This window comes from Rhinopithecus bieti, unplaced genomic scaffold (genome assembly GCF_001698545.2).
Source record: "Rhinopithecus bieti isolate Rb0 unplaced genomic scaffold, ASM169854v2 scaffold_33652, whole genome shotgun sequence".
Taxonomy (NCBI): Eukaryota; Metazoa; Chordata; class Mammalia; order Primates; family Cercopithecidae; genus Rhinopithecus; species Rhinopithecus bieti.
In genome coordinates, this window is record NW_016814761.1 from 2,580,713 (window position 1) to 2,601,428 (window position 20,716).

A 20,716-nucleotide genomic window follows, 5' to 3' on the forward strand; every position below is an offset into this window, starting at 1 on the left:
AACTACCAGCCCAAGCACCTTTTTAAAGCTATGTGTCCTGTGCTTCACAGTACTCTCCTCACAGTACATATGCTGCAAATATTCACTAAGAGCCACCATGTGCCAGTCGCCATAAATATATAAAAAAGAGATAAATAAAGGGAGGGGGAAAGGAAGAGAACTGAGCAGAGGCGAGGCTGGTAAAGTGCAAAGTAATTCAATGCACAGTGGGTTCTAACACGGAAGGCTAGACCTCAGGAGATGAGACAAGAAATAAAGTGAGAAAGGTGGGCCAGGTCCAATGGTGAAGACCTGTGTATGCAACTCTAAGAGGTACAGGTGACTCCAAGTAAGGCAGATGGAGTCCCCAACACTACCCAAGCAGAGAGGCACTATCTAATTTGTATCTGGAATCTGCTCTGCTCAGACCAATTTCAGGGTTTTGAAAGGCCTAAATCAACAAGCTACAGCCTCATAAAATACACAAAGCAATCCTCAAAATGCCACATTTGGCCTTAATGAAATGCAACTTATGAATATTACCATTTATAATCCAGGTCTCTTAACCACAAGTAGGCTGTGGGACAAGGACCCACTTCATAGTCACCAAAGACATAACACATTATTAAGGAGAGTCAATTTCATGTTTTTAAAAACAAGATATTGACATGGCATACACAGCCGGCTGTTTTAAAAAAGAATGAAAGAAAAGAAAAAGCCTGTCCCTTGCTCAAAATGGCTATCAGTGACAGTTCATCCTGGAACACACAATGAACTGGCTCTCCTGCAAAGAGTAAAGAAAAACACCACCCCAGAAACTCTACCACTTGTTTTGCTTAATGCCAGCAACATGAATTCCCCACTTGTGCCACGCACTTCTATGCCAACATGTCAGCCAAGGCCACAGTGACGGGTTTGGCCCACTGGCATGAGAGGACATTTTAACACCATGTCTAGGGCAGAACACACAGATAGGCTGATTTGACTCTAGAGGGACATATTCAATTCCCAGTACTGCCATTCATTAACTTATGGCCTTGGGCAGGTTGCTTAATCTCTAGAAGGCTCTATTTATTTATCCATAAAATGGGAACACAGTATCTTCCTTAGAGAGTTACAATAATTTAGTAATGCATGTGAGATGTTTAATACACAGCAGTATGTGTTTAATGATTAGGGAATGTTGCGTGCATACAAATATATATACAACCTTTAAATATTTTAAAATTTTAAATGATCCCCCTGCCCAACCTCCCTGCCCCTCAACCCAGCCCTGGATCTCTCTCTCTTGCTCCCCTTAAACTAGAGCTAATGTTCAAACTCAATAAATAGCTATATATTCTCTTGGCTGAGCAAGAATAGAAAACCCTAAATGATTCAAGTCAAACTCGTCAAAAGGTATAAACTAGTATTTCTCAACTAGGGATGATTTTGCACACGTGCGCACACACATACACACACACCTCCAACCAACCCTGCCAGGAGACATTTGGCAATGTATGGAGACATTTTTGTCACAACTGGGAGAGAAGACACTACTGACATCTAATGGGTAGGGGCCAGGGATGCTTCTAAATGTCCCCAAACGTGATACACAGCCTCCCCACAACAAAGAATCACCTGGCCCAAATGTTAATAGAGTTAAGGCTGAGAAGCCCTGGGCTAAAAATAATTGCTTCGGGGGCTGCAGATTCCCAGAATCTGATAGACGATAAAGTCCCTCTCAAGAAGAGTGCACATGCGGAGAAACATTTTATATACAATTCTAATTTAAAGACCACACAAAACCCCTAAAAATTTCTGGTCTTCAGAAAGTATCTCAACCAGATATTAGCAATCCTCCTTATAAATGAAAAGCAAATTAAGATATAAGGAAGCCTGTCTAATTTGAAACTGTGATCTAGGCAGAACGAACATAGAAGGGATTAACCAGAAACTGAGCAGTGTTATCCAGGAAAAGACCTAAGTTGACCAGAGAAGCTCAAGGTGAAAGATGCTGTTTTAATCCTTCTTCGGAGCCTGTTCACAACCCCAGTTCCAATATGCTGATCACATCCTCACCCCGCAAGGGGGCTAGAGAGTCCTCTGTCGGCCTGTATCTAGTTGACAGCACTAGAATACCACTACGAAACGATCTGACTCGTATTTTGCATTAATCCCAATTAATCTTAATTGGAAATGTTTCACTACAAATTTCTAGGGCTAAGGATGTTTAACTATCATTCAATGAGGAAATGACTAAATGCTTCCCATAAGTGAAGCAACATGGGAAAGCTTAATGACAGCTTGTAAGACGTTAAAATTAGAGTTAACTGGAGCCATTTGCTTGGGAGTCATCCCAAACCCTAAGGGGTCCAAATAGGAAACGGCACCGGAGAATGAAGCAGATGTGGATGACCTTCAGCTACAAGCAACGACATAAGTGACCCCGGAAATGGAACGATGGGGACGGAGGGAGGGGGCTAGTCCCAGGGGCCACCCTAGGATGCTGCCACTTTTATATAAAGCTCAAAAACAAGCAATAGTGAACGTTGTTTTTTTTTTTTTTTTTTAAGATAGGCTCTCACTCTGTCACCCAGGCTGGAGTGTAGTGGCACAAGCTCAGCTCACTGCAACCTCTATCTCCTGGGCTCAAGTTATCCTCCCACCTCAGCCTCCCAAGTAGCTGGGATTACAGGCACACGCCCCCATGCCTGGTTAATTTTTGTTTTTCTTGAGACAGGGTCTCACTTTGTTACCCAGGCTGGCGTGTAGTGGCACAATGATGGCTCACTGTAGCCTCGACTTCCCAGGCTCAAGCCATCCTCCCACCTCAGCCCTCCAAGTAGCTGGAAGGCCACCATGCCCAGTTAATTTTTTGTAGTTTGGTAGAGATGGGGTTTTGTCATGCTGCCCAGGATGGTCTCAAACTCTTAACCTCAAGCAATCCGCCCACCTCGGCCTCCCAAAGTGCTGGATTACAGGCATGAGCCACCGTGCCCAGCCAATTTTTCTGTTTTTTGTAGAGACAGGGTTTTGCCATGTTGCCCAGGCTGGTCTGAAAGTCCTGAGCTCAAGCGATCCACCTGCCTCAGCCTCCCAAAGTGCTGGGATTACAGGTGTGAGCCACTGCACCTGGCCATGAACACTCTTATTATTTAGACATGCGTTTTAGACTAATATAACAAGGCTTTTTTTTCTTTAAGCCAAGACAAGGGAATGATAAATACAACATTTAAGAAGAGTAGAAGAGCAGTTCCAGAGAAGCCACGAGAGGAAGATGAAAGCTAGGTCTCACACGGAATGGCAGGTTCAAGGGTATTCATCATAATCGTGATGCTTAAGTTATGATTATCAGATATCTAAACTTTTTTTTAAAGGTAATAGAAAAAAATACAAAGTACGCAGGGAGTGGTGGTGTGCACCTGTAGTTCCAGCCACTTGGGAGGCTGAGGCAGGAGGATCGTTCAAGCCCAGGAGTTCTGGGTTGCAGTGCACTATGCCCGTCGGGTGTCTACGCTAAGTTTGGCATCAATATGGTGACTTCCTGGAAGCAGGGAACCACCAGGTTGCCTAAGGAGGGGTGAACCAGCCCATGACAGAAACGGAACAGGTCAAAAAAATACAAGAAAGAACAAGTAAAGAGAGGGCTTAGGACTCGGGAGTCCAGGGTCCAAGGTATGCCCTGTCATTAGATATCTGTGTTCCTTGGACTGCTCACTTAATCTCGTGGCCTGGGATGTGGCCCAGATGAACTCTAAGACTCCTTCTAGATGGACTGCCCTCTATCCTACTGCGAGAGTAGACACACCCAACCGCCACACCCTTCAAAACAAGACCATATCATCCTGGATTTGGCCGCTTGCAGGCCAGCAACTGGGCTACCATTCAACAACTGTGCACTGAGTGCCAACCCTGGGCCAGGCCCTGAATCTGGCCCAACAAATGAGACCCAGTCCCAAGCCTCAAGGAACCAATTGTCCATAAAACAGCAAGTAACCACAAGGCCAAGTGGTGTGTCCAATAATGAGACAGAGAAGGTACAAAGAGACAAGGCACAGTTCACCATACACTGATTTGTACTTCTTTGTGTCAATTATTTTCCTAGGACTTCCCTCCCTCACATGGCTACAAAATAAACAGAAGGCCAGTCAGAGGGAGTAAACTGTCACCCGGGGGCTAAGAGCTCTTTAGGCTCCACAGGCCAGCTCCTTCAAAACTCTGACTGGTCCAGGCACCTCCTTTATAAAGTGAGCTTCACCAGTTCCACCTCCCAGTGGTGTGCTCCAGGTGGAAAGGTAAATAGTAAAAGAGGGACCGTTCCTCCTCACCCTGTGGAATTCTCTGCCCATTCAATTAGTCATCTGATCATTTATGTGAGTGTTTCCTAGGTAACAAGAACTGTTTTTGATGCTGAGTAGTCAACATAAAAGTCTCTGCTCTTCATGGAGCTTATGGTGCAGTCAAAATCAGTATTAAAAAAAAAATCAGGCCGGGCGCGGTGGCTCAAGCCTGTAATCCCAGCACTTTGGGAGGCCAAGACGGGCGGATCACGAGGTCAGGAGATCAAGACCATCCTGGCTAACATGGTGAAACCCCGTCTCTACTAAAACTACAAAAAACTAGCCGGGCGAGGTGGCGGCGCCTGTAGTCCCAGCTACTCGGGAGGCTGACGCAGGAGAATGGCGTGAACCCGGGAGGCGGAGCTTGCAGTGAGCTGAGATCCGGCCCCTGCACTCCAGCCTGGGCGACAGAGCGAGACTCCGTCTCAAAAAAAAAAAAAAATCAAGGAAGAGTCCTTGTTAGGATGTCAAATAATAAGGAGGGGACAGTTACCCCACTTTAAGCTGGCAAGGCTCCAAGGGGTAGGTTTAGGAGTTTTGTGTGTGTGTGTGTGTTATTTTTTTCTTTTGGTATATAAACTGAGATAAGAAATATTTCACTTTGTTTTCATAAGATTTAAAGAAAAAGCATAAAATTGCTTAAATCACCCTGCAATAAATAAAACAACCATCAATATGGACTAAAACAATTTCTCAGAATAAGAAATCACTCAAATAAAACCCTACATATCTGCTACAGTGTTCAGACATCTGATAGTATTGTGAAATCATCTGCATACAGGAAAACTTGGCCTACTAAGCAAACTCCAGGGCAAAGTCTGATTTGGAAACCGTCATCAAGTGAGACGTAACCAGTCCCTACACTCCAAGTCTGGTAAACACACCATCCACAACAATGTCAATGTCAGAGTAGAGGTTCCCACCAAGTAGGGCAGGGAGCCCCAGAAGATGTCTCAGAAGGGGCCACAGGAGCGGTTTAGTCCTGGATGAGCAGGTGTGCCTTTCCAGGCAGCAGGTGCAGCAGGGTAAGGAAAGGTGAGCCAGGTGCGTGGAGGAGGTGGGCAACCATGGGGGGTGGCCTGGGAAGGTGACTGGGGCCTTGTCACAAGGGCCAGATCACACCCAAACTACTCAGGGGGCAGCTAAGCTGGCCCTAGGAGCTAGGCTCAGAACCTCACTTCTCTCTCAGTTTTTTGCTCCTGTCCAGTTTATAGGTAAGGCATCTGTGCCACATTCTTTAAAATCCACTTTTCTGTGAGGGTTCTGGAGCCCCTAGAGATTTTTCCACAGGGAATGACGACTGTTGTTGTGACTTAGAAGGTGAAGCAGATTATATTTTCTAAAAATGACCATAACAAGCAGTCCCAGACCACATGCTCCTCCTGCATCATGACTGTGACACTCCTCCCACATGGTGGGGAGCGAGGTCTGTGACCCCTCCACCCTGGAACCGGAGGAGCTTTTGTAACTTTTTATCACCAGAGCCCAGCACAAATGATGCCCTATGACTTGTGAGCCCACAAGAGACAATGCAGCTTCTCTCTGCCTGCTGAACACACAGGCCTGGAGCCCACTCAACTGCCCTGAGGCCACCTCATGCAGAAGAGTCCCTGAGACTCCATGGACAGAGGGAGGCCCACGGAGCCCCCAGGTGCTCAAGGCTCCCACTGTTCTAGCTTCAGCTATCTGACTGCAATAGCAGGAGACCCCAAGCCAGAACCACCCAGCCAAGGCCCTCCTGAATTCCTGACCCACAGAAACCATCAGAGACAATGAAATGAATTATTATGTTAAGTCACTAGGTTTTGGGGTGATTTTGTTAGACGGCAATAGTAACTGACACAGAATAATTTGTCTGGTGACCTTGGGGAGACAGCCTGACCAGAGACGAAGCTGGGGGCAGAAGAGCCAGCAGAAGAGCCTCTACAGCAACCAGGTCTCTGGCTGGATGGCCGGAGAGGAGGAGAGCCAAAGACTTTAAGGTCAGAACAGATAGGACGAGGTCAGTTACTGGAAATGGGAGGAAGCCCAAGGAGCCTGAGATGACTAAGTTTCCTAGCTGGGGCCAACTGCTAGAGGATGGTGCCACAGCCTCCCCGGAGTGTGTGTGGTTTGTGTGTGCTTTTAAAACCCACTGTTTTTAATTTCAAAGACAGGCACAGGCAGTAACTCAAACTGCTAATGCTTGCAAGCAGAGGTCCTGCTTGGCCTGCTGTAGTGGCTGGTTAAGGCAGATTTGTGCTTAACAGCATCTGTCTGTACATAAACAATCAACCAAAGCTTCAAGACCCTCAGAGTTTGTTCTTAAGTTCGTCAAGACCTTCACTCGTTTACATTCCCAAGAGGCTTAGCAAAATAACTTCATAGACAGCACAAAGGTAAACTCTGCTGGCGCCCAGAATGACTTACCACAAATTTATGGAGTCTCACTTAACCATGGTTTGTCTTGTATAATCTGTGACCTAATAAGCAACTTTGTTTAAACGTCGAATCTGTTTTCTGACATGTGGCCCGGGAACAGTTTGTGCTGGGGGCAATTTGGGGAAGGAATCCTGGGCCAGCCCAGCCGACCACTCATCTTTAGGTCACTCTGGAAAACCGCACATTTCAGATTAATAAAAAGAAAAGTGCTTCCTCCACTGCCTGAGTGTCCTCTGGGATGTGATGATAGCTACGCAGGAGGGAGATGCCTCAAACACAAACACACACATACCCCTTGGATGACTTTCTGTTCCCATGGGAAAATCCAATACCCAAGCTATCAAGGGAATCACAGCCACGGTGGAAGTCCACTTGGCAGACCAAGCCTCCTTCAACCTTTTGGGGTCTGCTGTCTACCATCATAGCTGAGTCAATGTCATCTTTTTAAATTGAGGTTTTTTTGTTTGTTTTGTTTTTAAAAAAAAACATGCAACATAAAATTAACCATTCTAGTCCTACTCTGACCATACAGACAAATATAAAACCCTGGGAGACGGCAGGGCAACATGAAGGAGGAGCCTGGCTCCTTGGACGGCCCACCTTGGACATCCAAGGTGGGACAACAGGTCAGAATGGGTGACTTGTTGTTATATGAGAAACAAACTCCTATCTCATTTGAGGAATAAAATTTAACTACTTTAGGGCTGGACCCAGTGGCTCATGCCTGTAATCCCAGCACTTTGGGAGGTGGAGGCAGGTGGATCACTTGAGGTCAGGAGTTCAAGACCAGCACAGCCAACATGGTGAAACCCCATCTCTACTAAAAATACAAAAATTAGCCAGGCATGGTGGCAGACGCCTGTAATCTCAGCTATGCGGAAGGCTCAGGCAGGAGAATCACTTGAAATCAGAAGGTGAAGGCTGCAGTGAGCTGAGATCATGCCACTGCACTCCAGCCTGGATGACAGAGTGAGACTATTCCTGCCCCCCACTCACCCCCCCAAAAAAAGAAAAATTAGCCATTTTAAAGTGAACAATTCAGTGGCTATGTTGTTAAGGTCATTTGGATTACCATGAAAACATAACTGCTTTATGTGTCTCTCTCTTTTTTTTCTTATAAACAAGTCTCTCCTTTAAAAAAAACTGTTGGGATCACAGAAATTAGATCTGGACTGACATCTCAATTTCGTGTGAGTCCTGCTCCTTCATTTTACAACGCATAATGAGGTCCAGCGCCAAGTTTTGCCAAGTTCCACACACAGACGCAAAATCCGCACCTAAACCCGGATCTTCTTCATGTTTCGAGGCCTAGTTCTGCCCCGAGCCCTTCTCCCCCGTGAGTCTTTCATCCAGGGACTGTGTAAGTGACTGGCAGACACAGCCGAACAGTGAGATGTGATTCTCGCCCTCAAGGAGCTGTGACCTAAGATAGAGGACAGCCAGAAAAAAACAGCAGGAAAGAATTACACCATCCTCCTACATTTAACGCCCAGCATCCCAGCTACCCCATTATTTTCGAGGACTGGTCCTCCCAGTGACTTGCTCAGGTCATCAAGGTATCAACTTTTAAAAAAATTCTAGAAGACAGCAATCTCTCTAAAATGTATTACCTGCTCTACATTTTTACATAATGCAAATTATCACAGGACAACGCAATGAACACAGTGAAACCATTTCTCATTAGCCTAAGGACACTGTATGAGTAGCCATTCTTGGAACGTAGCCCTGTGTCTGCTTTTTACATTTATCTGCTGCTTCTGCCAGGCTGTCAGCTACACTTCCTCAACGAATATGTTGCTTCTAATCTGCTATGGGTTGAGAATCCAGAAAATTAGAAATCTACTCTCATTTCAAACAAAAAAAAAGAAACTTTAAGAGAAAGAATAAATCAGGTTGAAAACTTGGGGTCCAGAATCACAACCCACAAATAGTTTGTAAATACCTTGACACTATATGAAGATTACGTCTTCCTTTTCTTAAAGAAGTTCAAGACTCTAAAGGAACAGATACAATATACTAATAATTCCTACTTTCCCATACAGCCTGCGTAAGCACGTCCCCACCTCATCCCTTGGAACCTCAGTCTTCTTTAAAACCTGGGCCTGACGGTACTGTCTACCTCACGGGCCACTGGGAATGAGGTACCACGTCTGGGCCATAAGGGCACTGCCCACAGAGCATCCTCCATAAAGGGTAGGAACTCTCCCAGAGAGTAAAGCACGTGGCTTATCTGCCAGGACTTTCACATAACATTCCTTAGGTGCTAGAGGGCCCTTTCCGCCTGGATTTTTCCCTCACTTGACACAGGTTTTCCATTCAGGCTGCCAGGAGTCTCTAGAAAGGTAGGCGGAGTGTTATGTCAGTTTCCAAGTCATTAAGCACCCACAAAGGAGGGCAGGCTTGCACAGCACTCACTCCACACAACCGCCCCTGCCCTGAGTATGATGCAGCACATGGTTTCCCTGAAGCCACAAGGAGAGGAGGGGCAGTGACAGAGCTGAAGGAATTTCACATGTGTCCATGGAAGATCACCTTCCCTTTGTTTTCCCACACTCTAGTAACTCCCTCATGCAGTTTGCTTTCTGAAGCCCTCTGCTCCATTTCCCCAGCCCAGGACAGCATCAAGAAATATTTCCACCATCTCAACTATTTGAAACTTCTCCCTTTTTACTGGTGCTCCCAACCCCATCTGAGACCATCGAAACCAGGCAACTGTGGCAGCACTAACTAGCAGAGTCCCCAAACTACCCTGACACCCTCCCCAGCAACGAAAATTTCCACGTGCCTCTCCCTGGCATATTTATTCCAGAGGAAAACTTAGCAACCTACACACAGGCTCTGTGTCAAACTCTACAACAGCCATCAGTTGATTTTTCCCTTACACATCCCTCCAGGAAGTGAAATATCCGAAATGAGTCACACTCAGGAATCGGAGCTATACTTCTGCTGTAGCTTTTTGGATAACCAATTCACTGTTTACACTCCGACACCTCTAATTGCTGAACACAGAACAGTTCCTTTGCAGAGATCAAAGTTTACCTGCTGAACCTGGCGAAACGACAAAACTTCTTAAAAAGGAGGTAGCCATCCAGAGTGCCAAAGGAGGGTGGCTGTACAAGCACGTTTTAATTGGCAAAGCACAGTCGCTGCCCAGCAAGGAGAGTATGCAGGGGTTTATTCTGCTGTTCTTCTATTTCCCCTTTAAGGCACATGTCTCTTACCCCTGCACCCTCCAACTCTAGTCACTCCCAACACACAGCTGGCAGCCGCCCACCCACACCAGCACCTCGGGGAGCTTGCTGATCCCTGAGCCGAGTGCTGAAGCTCCCAAGCAGCTCCACCTAAAGGCAATCACTGCCTGCTTTTTACAACATACACAAAGCAAATGGGCCAACCTGATGCACAGACAAACCCTGGGTCACATGATGACCGACACACTCATTGCTCAGGGGGGCTCTCTGCCACATTTCTCAGGCACTGTGCTTGGCTCTGCTGGCCAACTGAGTGAGCTAGAGCATTTTCTCTTGGGTGTGCCTACCCCTCCACCTGTCCAACTTTAAAACACTGATTCACAGGGATGTGACACTAAAGGGGACCCTAAAAACCATCTAAACTGGAGAAAACTGAGGCCTGGACTGACCCGTAACAAACAAGACATCACATAGTAGGAAAGGAGCCATGACCAGAAAACACATCTCTTTAGTACACACTTTAGTGCTTCTGCTTATATAGGTTGAGCAGCCCTAACCCGAAAATCCAAATAGAAAACTTTTTGAGCACAAACATGAGGCTCCAATGAGCATCTCAGACTTTTGGATTAGGAATGGTCGACCAGTAAGTTCTGCAAACATTCCAAAATCTGAAAAGAATCCAATGAAGTCCCAAATCCAAAATGCTTCTGGTCCCAAGCATTTCAGATAAGAAACCTGTAGCTTAATCATCAGTCAAAATTTAAGAATACAGCTGATTTTATCCAAGAAAATACTGCTTCGGGCCGGGAGCAGTGGCTTACACCTGTAATCCTAGCACTTTGGGAGGCAGAGGTGGACGGCTCGCTTGAGCCCAGGAGTTCAAGACCAGCCTGGGAAACATAGTGAGACCCTGTCTCTACAAAAAACTTGTAAAATTAGCCAGGTGTGGTGGTGCATGCCTGTAGTCCCAGCTACTCAGGAGGCCAGGGTGGAAAGATCACCTGAGGTTGAGGCTGCCCAGTCTGCGTAATAGAATGAGATCCTGTCTCAAAAAAAAAAAAAGTAAAATACTCTTTTACTCTTTTGAATAAAATTCTACATTATTAGCATTAACAATGGCAGTATTAAGAATATTTCCATATTGTCCAGACCGGGTGTAGCGCCTCACACTTGTAATCCCAGCACTTTGGGAGGTCAAGGTAGGCAGATCATTGAGGCCAGGAGTTCGAGACTAGCCTGGAAAACATGGCGAAACCCCATCTCCATCAAAAATACAAAAATTAGCCAGGCATGGTGATGTGTGCCTGTAGTCCTAGCTACCCAGGAAGCTGAGGTATGAGAATCACTTGAACCTGGGCGGCGGAGTTTGCAGTGAGCTGAGATAGCACCACCGCACTCCAGCCTGAGTGACAAGGTGAGACCCTGTGTCAAAAAAATATTTGAAAAAAAGAATTCTTATATATTGTCCAGATAATGCTATTTTGATTTTTAAGTGAATTGATCTTTATTAAGAATACTAGGTATCCAAAAGGCAAACCAATTTCAAAAGCAAAAGGGAAGGAAATTAACAACTGCTAAGGGTGGCCTGGCATGGGCCAGGTGCTGCACCCTGTGGGTTTCAGGAGAGCCTTGCAACAGCTGCAGGAGGTGGCTCTTATCCCAGCTTCACAGATAAATAAAGTAAGGCCCTGAAGAGTGAAGTGACTTGCCCCAGAGCACTGAATGACACAGAAGGTCATAACACAGGTCCCCTCCCATGCCCAAATATTCTCCAAAGAATGTCAAACAATCCCAATGAAATAAAATTAATCTCTAATGACTTGTAGGGAACAACTTGCAAGCTCACAAAATCAGATAGGGACAAAGAGTCTCTTCTCCTGGGATGAACAAATTATGGACAATGCCATCTACTACCAAATTCTGAAATCTGTCACTGTGGATTACAGACTGTATTCTCATAAACACTATCCCTGGCAGGTGGATTTGTCAAAAACAAGAAAGCCTTTCCCAGATAATTTCTCTGGTTGATGGTTTCCCAGACTCCTTGAGAAGATCTGCAAGGCGCCAATCAGCTTGTGTCTGATCATTAATGTTTCACAGATGTCTACAGCTGCTGCCTCCACATGATCCTGGCTGGTTTCAAGTAACAAGTGACTAATCCCTCCACTTTGTCAACTGGCAGTTAGACACATAATTACGGGCAATCCTGAGACGTCTTCAAGGGATGCCATACATGTTGTCCACTTCCCCCTCGATGGCACAAGAAATTCAAGAAGCCTTTCACAAAAGTGGAAGCTGAGTAAAGCAGGGTGCTCCTGTCTTCCAAATAACAGTTAAAAGAAAAAACAATTCGGAAAAACATCGACCACGTGTTCACTGATGAGGGCTAAGAAAAGTAAACTCCTTTTTTCATGACAGAAGCAGCCAATTCGCATAAACCAAACAGATTTATAAGATGGCCTGGATGAAATCTATAATATTTGGACATAGGTTTACTCCAACAAAACCCTGCACATGGCTTCCAGAGACATCGGGGAGAAGCTTCGGTTCAACCTGCAAACAGCACAAATGGGCACGTCTTGATGAGAGAGCAGCAAGGTTTAAAGGATTTGGAGAAAATGAAGGCTCCATCAATCCAAGTATTTTATCTAGAAGGGGGTGGTGCTGTTTTTTTGACTTATGTCCAAAAGGAAGCTTGAGGAAAAGAACACAGTGCTTACTGATCCAACAAAGCACTTCCCTGGGTTCCTAGGCTCCAATTTCAGGTGCCTGTGTGTGAATCAATACAGAAGACTCTATCCAATCTCCACTTGTCCCTGTCGGCCTGCCCTATCCAGCTCAAAGGTAACTCACTATTACAGCACCATGCTCTACACTGACAACCACAGGCCCAGCACAGCAGAGCACAACAGAATCCTGCAACAACTGGCCCTCTGGCTCCCCTAAATAGATGGCCAAAGTTTTTAACATGTTTTAGTCACAGAAATGTACAATGCAACACTCTACCCACCCATGATACATTTGCAAACTTAACCCAAGACCTGTCACAAAGTTGCCCTCTTCCAATTAATGTCAGGACCCACTGGGCACAGAGATGACTGAAACATGACATCCTTTGGGCTTCGATTTAAGACCAAAGACAGAGTCCTTGCAGGTCTGCAGCTGGCAGAAAGGACCTTGGAAGTAAGACAGACAAGAGTTCAAAGCCTGTACTCGCCATTTCCTAGCAATGAAGGTCTGAATAATTCCTTCACTTCTCTGAGCCTCAATTCCTTCACCTGTTCAGCGGGAATAATGATAAAACCTATCTTACAGGGTTATTTTGAGAACAATATCACAAAATATGTGTAAAGAAACTAGCATCGTTCCTAAAACAATAACTATTCCATTAAAAAAAAAAAGCAGGTATTGGCTGGGCATGGTGGCTCACATCTATAATCCTAGCACTTTGGGAAGCTGAGGCAAGAGGACAGCTTGAGGCCAGTCGTTTGAGACCAACCTGGCCAACAGAGCAAGCCTTTTTTTTTTTTTTAAGGGTTAAAAAAATACAAAAAGGTATTATCACCATCCTCTTACACAGAACTTAATTCCAGAAAACATAAGATTATAATGTTTCTAGCCAGGCGCAGTGGCTCACACTTAGACCCCCAGCACTCTGGGAGGCCGAAATGGGAGGATCACTTGAGCCAAAGAGTTCAAGACCAGCCTGAGCAACATGGTAAAACCCCGTCTCTACAAAAAATACAAAACTTAACTGGGCCTGCCTGTAGTCCCAGCTATTTGGGAAGCTGAGGTGGGAGGGCAGATTGAGCCTTGGAGGTCGTGGCTGCAGTGAGCCACGATCGTGCCACTGCACTCCAGCCTGGGAGACAAAATACCCAAAAGGCAGGAGAGTAGGTAGCCACGGAACAAGGGGCCTGAAGATCAAGTCAGTCAAAAAGTTTTTTTTCTGTCTCAAAGGGGAAAAAAACCAAAACACTCATTATAATATGGAATTAAACATATACACACACTCTCTCACTTATGTGAGTTAACATTAGCTAAAGGCATGAGAGTGGGTAGCCACGGGGCCTGAAAATTGAATCAGTCAAGGCTACTCCTTTTTGGTTCTTTTGGGGAAGCCAAAATGATCTTTACAAGTGGAAACATAATTCCTCCATCAACAGACAAGTTTCCTGAGAGCTGGTGAACATCCTGCCAACAAGACATATTTCGCAAGCTCAAAACCTTCTTTCTTTCCATCCCCAATCAAACGCTGAGTGTTATGTCTCAAGAAGAAAGCTGGCTGAGGAAGGAGCTTAACATCCTTCCATGAGCAAAAAGAATTAAAAGAAAGGGAAGCAACAAGCTCCAGGTCCAAAACAGCTTTTTGATAACTAGGAACTAAGCCCAGCCCTGGACAGTATTACTGACTCTCATCACCACCTAACGCAGGCTCTGCCAAACACAGCACAACAACCAACTGCTACTAACAACTTTCATTAAGCAGGTGCTCCGCGGCAGGCGCTGACTTAGGGGTTAAAACACAGTGATAAAAGTAACAGCTAAAACTGATTAAGCCATTCTTCTAAGTGCTTTATATGCCAATATCTCATTTAATCTTAACAATGAACCAAGAAGTTAAGTGCCAGTATTAGTCTCAGATGTGGAAACTGAGGTACAGAGACAGTTGTGAGCTTACACATTTAAATGGATGGCAGAGCTGGGATTCAAAGGCAGGTGCATCTGACCGCAGAACCTTTGTGGCTACTAGGTACTCCACAGAGCCCAGCAGCTAGGCCACCTGTGCTAAGAACCACTGCCATCTCTTTGTTTTAAAGTCTCCAAAAGAAGAGGAGTGGGTTACTTAGCACCTGCTTTTGCACAGTTGAGCCACAAGTGAGGAAGGCAGCGCAGCAGTCTAGTTAAGGATACACGTTTGAAAGCAAGATGGTCTGCATTCAAATCCTGACTCCACCGGGTCCCAGCTGTATGACCTTGGACAAGTCACAAAACTCTTCTGAGCCTCGAGTTTCCCCATCTATAAATGAGGGTACTAACACAGTAGTCACCCCTTATCTACAGTTTTGTTCTTTGGCAGTTTCAGTTACCTGTAGTCAACCACGGTCTGAAAATACTAAGTGGAAAGTTCCACAAACAATTTGGAAGTTTTAAACTTCATGCCGTTCTGCATGATGAAATCTCGCACCTTCCCACTCTGTCCTGCCTGGGATACGAATCATCTTTTTGTCCCGCGTATCCACACTGTACAAGCTATGCACCCGTCAGTCACTCAGGAGCCGGCTGGGTTCTCAGGCCCACTGCCATGGTGTCGCAGTGCTTGTGTTCAAGTCACCCTTACTTTGCTTCATAATAGCCCCAAAACACAATAGTAGTGATGCCGGCAATTCAGATATGCCGAAGTGAAGACAAAAGTGCTTCTTTAAGTGTAATTTCTCAATTTAATAAAGGAAGGGAAAAACTGCATGCGGAGACTAAGATCTACGATAAGAACGAATCTTCTATCTGTAAAACTTCTAAGGAAAAGAAATCTGTGCTAGTTTTGCTGTCGCACCTCAATGAAAAGCATATAGGGTTCAATACTATCTGTGGTTTCAGGCATCCAGTGGGGGTCTTGGAATATATGCCCCATAGCTAAGGGGGGAAAACCGCTATACATACGTAGCACTATTATTTTAAGAATTATGTGGGGGTCATCCTCATCCAGCACCTGGCACATACCGGGGACACAGTCACTGCTGCATATGTTCTACATGTTAAGTCAACAGAAAAGAGGAAGAAACAAAAAAGTCAAATGATATAATCTAACAATTTCACAACAAAGACCTCTCTGGCCTTCTGCCAACCTCTAGAAAACAGTGCTGGACTCTGTGTATGCACAGTGTGGCTGGGACTGCAGACACCAGGAAGACCTTGGGACCTGCGGAGCCTGGATGGTTCAGTTGTCTGAGCCAAGGAGGGCTGGATTAGGCTCAGTGATCTAAGCTGAGCAAGTTTCAGCACATACCTCTACAAAGTGGAAGCCCAGGGATGGCTGATACAATGGTTCTTTAGGAAGCCAAACGCTCAGTTTCTCAGAAGGGCGTTTTCCTGTTTCATGACAGATAAAAAGGTTTCTCATCCAGACATATAAATCCACTGACTGAGAGCTTTCATTAAAAACAAACAGTCTTGCAATAAGGAACCTTAAACTAGGAAGGCCTTCCATGAATATATGAAATGTCACAAGTCCTCACAGCCTGTGTCTGAGGGTGGGAGAGGGAGAAATCCGAGGAGAAGGTGCTGACCGGCTCAAAGACTGGGATATCATAAGCCTAACAACGTCCAGTCAGTGCATTCCTCATCTACAAACGAAAATCACAGGCAAGGCCACACACCGCTGAGTCCCAGGAGACACACCTTCCCAAATAAGTGTTTGAGTGGGTTGCTTGTTAATTTCCAATAGAGGAGATAAAAGGCATCATCAATTGCTTCCTGTCTTCAGGTCTTGTCAATACAGAATGCTAAGTCCACCAGCCTCGAAAGCGTGTGTACCTTCCGCAGTCTTAAAGACTTGACTTGATGGGAAACTGGAAAAGCAATCAGGAACAGAACACCATGGGCACGAGACTCATTCCAGGTACTGTCACAGCAAGACACCCTTCTAGTATTCCAAAGGTAGGAACGTACCTCCCCTTGCTCCCGCCAGCCCAGGGAAACCGAATAAGCTGTTTACCAGGGACCCCAGCAAAGCGAGCCTCAAAACTCACCAGTGGGAGAGTTTCGTGACACAAAGAGAAAACATCTTGCTTTCATTTGCCAATTTTTAAATACTTAGCTCATAAGTTCTGTGACCAAAACTAATAGGAGGCTCGGTAGGAGAGCTCAGAAAGCAAGCAGAGGGGGTTGTTTTCCTAGGCTCCTTCCTCTAACATGAAGGTGGAAATCAATTCGCCTTCCCCTTCTAACCCTCGAATCCCTGGAGAACGATCGTGTTTGGATGGCCTACAATTGCTCAGCTTTCCGGCAGTGCCCCAGACGGGGAATCCATCCATCCAAGTATTGTTCTTACCTCCCACCACCTTCTACGTCAGGGGAGGGGACCGGGCACATGGTTCCGAGGTCACGCTCCTCACTTAGAGGATCGTGGGAATGCTTACGGAAACACTTGTCACAGCGCTGCCAGCTGGAATCGCCGCTTAAGAAGAGGCTGGAAACCTAGGGAGGGCGCGATCAGAGACGGGAGGCTGGGGAGAGCAGGGAGGCAGATGTTGTGTGTTATCACTGAAACGAACACAAGTCATCCAGTTGTGTACTTCAGATAAGTGCGGCTCAGCGTGCTTCGATAATGCCTCCAGAAAGTTAGGGAAAGGAAAAACAGAGGAAGCTGGGCCGCTCTTCTACCACCTCGAAACTGTCCTGCTGCCAAACAGATCTGGGAAAGCAGGTTTTAATGAGAAAATTCAATTAGGAAATAAACTGAAGTAACCCCAGAGCATGCTGAGTGGAGAGGAGCCTTTCTCAAGTGTCTCAGTGCCGAGGACTGGACCAAAGGGCTCTGAAAAATGACCAATGAGTCTTCCCGCCACTCAGAGGAAGCCAAGCTCAGAAAGGCCAAGAAGAACATCCTCACTTATGCATGGGGCCAGATTCCAAGGCCAGGTCTGCTCCGCCTCATCCATTTCTTGTGCTGCTTCCCAGTGAGACTCAGCAGAGGACACACGAGGCTGCGTGAGATGCCCATCTCAGTATCTCAGCTCTCCAACACAGGGAGGGGTGCAAAGGCGGCAAGGGCACAGGTGCTGTGCGTGACTCCCCAGTGGGGCCAGCGGGCACTGGGTGGCCTCAGAGATCATTGGGAACGGTCACTCCCTCCCATTCTCCTGGTTTCCCTTCTGTCCTCTGACAGAGGAAAGTGGCTTAGATCATTCTCATAGGAAGATTAAATCCAGAGCAAGGGGAAGGGGTAGAGAATCCGTTTCCAATCAATGATGGAAACCAGACTCCCTCAACAGTTGGGATTCATTCTTACATGCTGTAAATATCACGGAGCTCCACCCACGGCCACAAGCATTCAGGAGGTATGAAGCGTGGTGGCACATCCCGGGTGAGAGCTGCCTGAAGCCACCCGACTTGGGCTGGCCCATCTGAGGGACAGGAAGCAACACGTCTCTTAGAAGTTATCCCCAAAACTCCCACGAGAAAGATGAGATAAAGCACAAGACTATCCCACTCTTGTAAACGTTCTATATTTACAGGAATAAAGTTTTAAAACCATCTTAGACAACTATAACCTCCTTCCTGTAGAACATACCTGTATACATTTGTATTCATATGGGAAAATATGGTATCAATTATTAATAGTAAAAGTCTTTGAATTAAAGGTCTTTTGTTCCTGAAGAACCCTGGGATCTCAGTTTTAGTGGTCTTGGAGTCCCACTTCCCCTGTATGAAATCCCTAAAGCACTAGGTGTTTCAACCCCTGCTTGATCTTGACTATGGGGAAAATGCGCCATATCCCCGGGCAGCCTGTGTCACGCAGTGCTGGCTGTTCGGCAGCTCTGCCCTACACTGCAGCCCCCCGCAGAGAGTCCTCTGTCCAGAACCACCTCAAGGATGCGCAAGTTCTCTGCCACACGGCATCCCTCAGACACCTGAAGTGAGCCATCTCGGCCTCCCTCCAAGCAGCTTCCCTCCTGGCTGACACTCCAGCTCCGCCATGTCCTGCACATGGCACGCTTCCGAGACCACTTGCCCTCAGCTGTCCCCAGGGGTTCATGCCACCGGATCACTGGGTGCTTAACTGGTGCCACTCATTTCAGAAACCACCTCTTATTCCCGCGAGAGCAGCCCCTGTAAGTGTTCTGTTCTGGTTTTGGTTGTGCTTTTTCTTTTTGCGGGAGGAGTCAAGGCCCTGACACCCAGAACCTCAGCAGTCTCTCTGGCTGCCATCCACATCATCTGCCCAGACACGAAGAGGGCAGGGCAGGACCACAGCATGGCCAGGTGGGGGTGCTACCAGTTTTCCCGACAGCTGACATAAAATACACATATGACTGCAAATCTAATAACCTGCTTAGAAAGCACTTCAGGGTAGAACCATTCAGGAAATACCTTAATACAAAATACCTTTTCTTTTCCTTTTGTTTTCTGAAGCAGGGTCTTGCTTGCATACCACCATGTCTGGTTAATTTTTGTATTTTTTGGAGAGACGGGGTTTCACCGTGTTACCCGGGCTGGTCTTGAACTCCTGGGCTCAAGTGATCCACCCATCTCAGCCTTCCAAAGTGCTAGGATTACAGGTGTGAGCCATGCACCCGGCCCATAAAATATACTTTTGTAATGAATATGTGAGAAATAGATACTGAAAGAGATGATGTAAAAACAATTTTTTTATTTTTATTTATTTAATCTCTCTTACGCAGATGCAGCATTTCCCCTGAAATCCAATCCTCACAGCTCAGTCAGTCCCAACTTTTCCTCACCGTGAAAAGGTGAACTCCAGTCCAGCCAAAGGCCAACCGTTCTGAAGGGCAACCACTAGATTCAAAGCAAGGTGCTGTTACATTGCAAGGTGTTTAGTTTGTGCTCCTATCACCAATGTGGGGAGAGGGACTTGTGCAGATATCCAAGCTGAGGTCCCCTGGGCAGAGTGACTCAGAATTAGTGTCTAGATAGGCATCCGTGCGCCCAACGCTACTGACTTACTCCAGTTCATCCTGAAGACAGACTATTACAGTAAAATCCATGTTTTAAGAAAGTTACAGCTGCTAAAACCTTAGGCAGAAAGTCCATGCAATTTGAACACATACATCATATAAACGTAAGTAAGGCTGAAAACGCATGAATCCCAGTTAGCTCACCCTGCATTCCTGCCCATGCAGCTCATGACCCAGCTACAGCCTTGGGGCTGTACTCTCCCTGCAGTCAGAGGATGGGGACACGTGGCACACTGCCCGCCTGAGCACAACAGGAGTCTTTGCTTGGGGACATTTCTTGGAAATAAAGTAAGTATAAGGGTGTACTCAGGAACACTGCATTTTATCTGGGACTCAGCTTTGCTGCCCAGCCTAGCACAGGGAAAGAAGAGTTTTAAAGTGTTTCAGAGGCAGAAAGAGAAACCTTATTTGGCCTCAGGGAGGTGGGGTATAGCACATTCATTCAACTTCATTCACTGAGTACCTACCTAGTATACAGAGCAGGGCATGTTCACCCCCTTTTTTTCACAACATACACCCAGGGTGGCTCCAGTCCATTCAGAACTACAGAACTGAAGAAGCTTCACATTACGTCTTTCCCAAGTGATGCTGGGTGGGGTCCCCAGTGTAGAAGGCAGAGAGAAAAAAAACCAGCAGCACCAAGCTGCTCAAAAGCTCAGGAGAGGCCAGGCACGGTGGCTCATGCCTATAATCCCAGCACTTTGGGAGGCCAAGGCAGGTGGATGACCTGAGGAGAGGAGTTCAAGACCAGCCTGGCAAACATGGCAAAACCCTATCTCTACCAAAAGTACAAAAGTTAGCTGGGCATGGTGGTGGGTGCTTTGTAATCCCAGCTACTTGGGAGGCTGAGGCAGGAGAATTGCTTGAACCGGGGAGGCAGAGGTTGCAGTGAGCTGAGATGGTGCCACTGCACTCCAGCCCAGGTGACAGAGCAAGACTCCATCTCAAAAAAAAAAAAAAAAAAAAAAAAGCGAAAGAGAGCTATTCACAGGGCCCTTAAAAGACATCACAGTGATAGCTCCAAATGCTGAAAGATGAAGGGCTCTGTCATCTTTAACGCGTGTTTGTGATTTCCAGTCTCAATCAGGCTACATTATTACTATAA

The 20,716-nt window shown here is 46.2% G+C and overlaps 1 protein-coding gene across 4 annotated transcripts in view; it reads right to left on the reverse strand.

Moving 5' to 3' along the window:
* CAPZB (capping actin protein of muscle Z-line subunit beta) overlaps positions 1-20,716 on the reverse strand; it is a 147,114-nt gene that overhangs the window by 83,500 nt on the left and 42,898 nt on the right. The gene's annotated exons all lie outside the window — the stretch shown is intronic.